At 52.9% G+C, this 5,116-nt stretch overlaps 1 pseudogene; it reads right to left on the reverse strand.

The window, feature by feature from the left end:
• Positions 1-1,390: 1,390 nt before the first annotated feature.
• On the reverse strand, positions 1,391-3,080 carry LOC125521510 (UDP-glycosyltransferase 91C1 pseudogene; annotated as a pseudogene).
• Positions 3,081-5,116: the final 2,036 nt, after the last annotated feature.

Below are 5,116 nucleotides of genomic sequence, written 5' to 3' on the forward strand. Positions count from 1 at the left end.
CCTGAATGGCAGCATGTGGAAGCATCCGGGTCGTCGTCCTTATTAATGCAAACGTGACTGGGAGGGGGGCTCATCCAGTTCTCCATCCCGTCCACATCTGGCCGCATTTGCTTCATCGCCGGCGGCCGCAAAACCCTAGCTCACCATGGGCTTCTTCGGCAAGTCCACCGTCAAGGTCGACGCCGGTGCCAACTCGTCCCACGCGCCACCTCCATTGCCGCCACTGCCCCTGGCAGCATTCGAGCCCATGCCGCGTGTGGCCAGGGGTCACCGGCCATGGCACCGGCTGCATATCCGGGTGCGCCGCACGCACTGGCACTGGCATTACCACCAGCAAATGTCGTGATTGGCTGTCAACCTCCCCAAGGGGCGCACACGGAGGAGGTGCGCAATCGCCGCGCCCTCCTGACGCCAGCGCAGCGCCACCTCCTTGCCTATGGCTCGAACTCCCCGAACTAGGAAGCCTGGTTCACCACGTACCGTAACGCCGCGCGACGCAACAGCATGCAGCTCAATCCCCTCTTTGTGTCACCACCCGCGGAGCTAGTGCTAGAGGAGGAGGAGGAGGCCGCCTACCAAGCTGTAGTGGAGGCGGTACTGCAGGACACGCTGGAGGAAAGCCAACGCGAGGAGGATGCCCGCTGGGACGATGGTCTGGAGGAGGCCCTCGCCCTATTTGTTGTCGGGGACTGCGTCCCCACCCCCACCGCCGTTGCCCGAGCCCAAGGCCGAGCCAGAGCGCATGCCCACGCTGCCCTAGCCGAAGAGGCACGCGTTGAGCGGTGTCCTCCGCGTGGACCGGTGTGCTACCTCGAGCACCGGTGGCAACTCCACCTGGCAAATGAGCACGCCGACATCGAGTGCCAGATGCAGGCCGAATGCGAGGAGGAGCGCCGTGCCTACTGGGCACGGGAGGAGGAGGAGATGCGCCGTGAGCAGGAGGAGGTGGAGGAGCGCACCCACCGCGTAGCACTACCGCCACCGAAGCATATGCCGGAGAAGTCGATGCTAGCGGCATTGGAGACCGCATTTTCATGGGCTGCATCTAGCCTTCTTCCACCTCCCCGATGACGAAAAGAAGGAGGGCGACGCCTAAGGCAGCGTGTAGCCGCTTTTTTAGTTTCTCCTATGTTTTATTATTGTTTAAGTGGATTTGGTCGGGATTGACCGGCCGTTTACTGATTAATTATGCGAAATTTGGCCGAATGTTTTCGAAATTGCTTACTTATGTGGATGCGGAAAAAAATGCATCAGCCATCCGTTGAAAGATGCAGCCGATCCAAATTAAAAGGCGGGCAATCTCGTCCGCTTGTCCCACCCAAACAGACAAAAATTGAATGAAATGTGCGTCCCTTTGGGTTGAAGTTACTCTTGGATGCAGTGTAAGAAATATAGGAGGAGAGAGATTGCCTAATGCATGGGTCCCATGCACCGGACCTACCGGAGAATCCCTTTTCTTAACACACAGGTCAACATACAAGTGCAGATGCATGGCAATTATATTACACGTCTTTGTTGCGTCTCAGATGGTCCTCGAGCTCGTGGATGTACTGTTCCTGACGCCCCTCGTCCACGACAAGCTCCTTCAGCTTCTTGGCGTTGGTTGCAAACACCTTTCCTTCATCCCCACCATGACACGTCGCACGGCCACTGCGAGGCCGTCCCTGTCGAACGAGCCATCTTTGTCGTCCCTCGCCACCTCCACACCTATCCCTCTCTTCGCCATCGCCCGTGCAATCATGGGCGTGTCAATAATGAATGGGAGCATCACCAACGGGAGCCCGAAGGCGAAGCTCTCAATGGTGGAGCCCCACCCGCAGTGCGTCAGGAATGCACCCGTGGCGCCGTGCGCGAGCGCCTTCACCTGCGGCACCCACCCTGTGCAGACCAGCCCGCGCAGCCGGGTTCGCTCCTCGAACCCGGCTGGCAACAGATCGTGCTCGTCGTCGTTGCCGGTGCCGGTGCCGGCCGGCTTCCGTAGAGCCCAAAGGAAGCGCACACCGGCGAGCTCTAGCCCGAGCGCGAGTTCATGGATGTTCTGTAGCGTCAGTGGTGCCTCGCTCCCAAGCGCGACGTAGATGACAGAGTTGGGGGGCTGGTCGTCGAGCCATCGTAGGACCTTGGGACGGCTGACACAGCCTGAGCGGCTGTGTATGTGGTCTTCATCATGGTCGTCGGGCACTGCCGGTAGCAGGATCCCGGCAGGGATGGCGGGTCTTCGGAAGAGGTCGGAGAGGAGGCTGAACATCTGGGGCTCCAGTTCTTCACAGCTGCGGTGGATGGTGAGGCGACAACGCTCCCAGATGTGCCAGAGACGGTCCATGTCGGACACTCCAGATGCGTTGGCGTGGAAGGCGCTGGCAACCCACTGAGCCTCGTGGCGGAGGAAGAAGGTGGTGCACGGGAAGGGGATCCACTTGGGCGGCACGGTGAAATCCTCCGGCTCCATGCGCGGATGCGCGGCGTTCGCCCACCGCGGCCCCAAAAAGGCAGCAATGGCAGCATGGAGGATTTGGAACAGCGCACACGGTACCTTGTGCTCGTCGGCGATGGGTAGCACCCAGTGGTGGCAGAAGTCGAGGATGATCCAGTCCGGCCTCCTCCCGGCGGCGACGGCGTCCGCGAGGAAAGCCGCGAACGGTTCGGCAAGGCCGTCCATGGCCTTCTTTAGGAGGCCCATCTTGTCGGGCAGCACGTCGGCCGTTGACTCCGCGCCCTCCAGCAGGCCCTCCATGGCCGGCAGCGGCAGTGGCACGAAACGGAGGTGGGCGGACAGGTGCACCGGCACGGGCGGGAGCCTGGCGAGGTTCCGTGGCGTGGAGACAAAGCTCACGGCGTTGCCCCTCGCAGCCAGGCGCTTGGAGAGCTCCAGGTACGGAATCATGTGCCCGAACGCCAGCCATGGGAACACCACCACCTCCAGCTCGCTGGCACCGGAGTCAGCAGCCGCTGCTTCGATTTCCATCTGCTCGCAACGTGTTGATGGAGCAAAGTAAAACACAGGCTCTGGTGTCGTTTCTGCCTGCTGGGCACAAGCTAACCAAATAATGGAGTGTGAGAGACTGAAAGCTGGTGGTGGTGTCGAGAGGTAGTGGGTGGTGGGCAGAGACTTTGTCGGTTTGTCCCCGATGTGATTACTAGGGTGGGCGCAACATTTTGGACGCAATGGCCTACCAAGAAGCACTTTCTCTAAAGCAAGATGTCCGTATTGGTTCTACTGTTATAGCATGTGAGTATGCTGGGGTAGTACGATGCATTACTGAAGGTACTCTTGGACCTAATGCCATGGTGATAGAAGAGGGATTGACTAGATGTTTTTGCGAACTCGCAAGAAGATCTTGCGTCTGGATTGCATTAGATATATCGGCTAGATGTTAGGTGACTGAAATCCAATTTGGGTGCGTCCATTCACTGTGAACCATCGGATGCAACGTTGATGATGCAATGTGCAAAATGAGGACACATCAAGTAATGGCTATAGAACTAGGTACTGGCATCGAAGCCCTATAAAACTATCACCCTACACAATCAACCTCACATGGAGAAAACCGGAAACTATTTGTCTTCGGATGCCCGATCGACAACACAAAATATCTGACCTACCGAGCTTCTTATTTCCGGTCATGCTCTTCATCATCAATGTTTCTTTGATGTATGTAGTTGTCTGAGTATTTCCATTAGTTGATGTGTCCACAATTTGCACATTTTATTGGGAGAAGTCCATACTTATCAGTACTATTTAATCTGATAGTGTAATTGATTTTTTGTATTTTCTAGCTGATAGGGTACTCCGCGTTTGACGTCAACTTTTATAATTGCTGATGTATGTAAAGAGAAATGCCCTAGAAAGAGGCATTGGCTTAAAAGGAATCTAGTTTGTGTGCGCACTTGTTCCCATCATGAACTTCGACTGAGTTGAATTGAGTTGTCGTAGGGGCACAAGTGGCACATAGGAGTATATCCTACACCTGGTATCATAGCCAGGCTTAAGATTTAAGTTGCATGTCTTTGAGGAATGCCGCACCCCAGTGTAAATTATCGATGGTTAGGTGGATCCACAGGTGGCCGTTGTCAGGAGCATCTTTGGGATAGAACAAGCGCATGTATATTAGTACATGCATTCCAAGTTGTATCTATGAGATTTATGTGTCATGGGATAGAACAAGTTTGTTTTAGACCGAGCCCATACATAGTTAACTTGATGAGGTTGGCTAAGTTTGTGTTAGTTCTCAAGTCGTGTATGATATGACTACTGATTCTACTGTGTGAAGCTTCAACTATTGATGATAACTTATTCTTTTTTGGACCTGCAAAATTATCTTGGAGGAAAAGAAAACCTATATAGAAACGTGTGTCAAAACTAAGAAAAAATAAGCAATCAATCATGTGCTCTTACTGCCATATGGAAAACAATAGAACAAAAAGTGAATAGAAGTTACTATTTTTAATTTGAGGTTCGACATTCACTTGCATTTATTTTTTCAAACATTATACTGTCAGACTGAACCAAACAGTGCTATAAAAGGCGTCTTTGGGCAAGCAACAGGGAATCTATAGTGAGAGAAGAAGCAAGGTGCAAGGAAGGGCTGGAGACATATTATAATCAATATTTTGTACTTTATTTGGATGAACAAAAAATGTTAACAATTCATGGGCTTGGGAGACATGAAGAACTCAGTGATAACTTGCGAGATATTTTGTATATTCCAGGATGGGTCACGGTGGATGTTGCCAACCCTGCCCAAAATGCATGACGGTCTGTCCATGCACATGCGATTCAATTCACAGCAAGAACATGATACACACCACTGAGTGAGCAATATCATCAATTGATGAATGTTCCAGCAAATTGCCATGCATGGCACTGGGCAGCCTAGATTTGCACTTTGAACATCAATGCAGTGAAGAGACAAGAAAGAGACTGGAGAGATTGATAGTCACCTCGGTGGGCGATGATGGGGCGCGTGAGGTGATGGTAGGTTAAAATTTGGGATTCACTTCTAAACGCTCACTTTTGTCTTCTATATGTGATAAACTCTCTGTTAGAATACGTAATGGGCATAATGGCCTGAGCTGGCGGTATAGCCCGTTAGTCTTAGAATTAATTAGAGATAAG

This window comes from Triticum urartu, chromosome 7A (genome assembly GCF_056163025.1).
Source record: "Triticum urartu cultivar PI428250 chromosome 7A, HENAU_Tu73, whole genome shotgun sequence".
NCBI classification, from domain to species: Eukaryota; Viridiplantae; Streptophyta; class Magnoliopsida; order Poales; family Poaceae; genus Triticum; species Triticum urartu.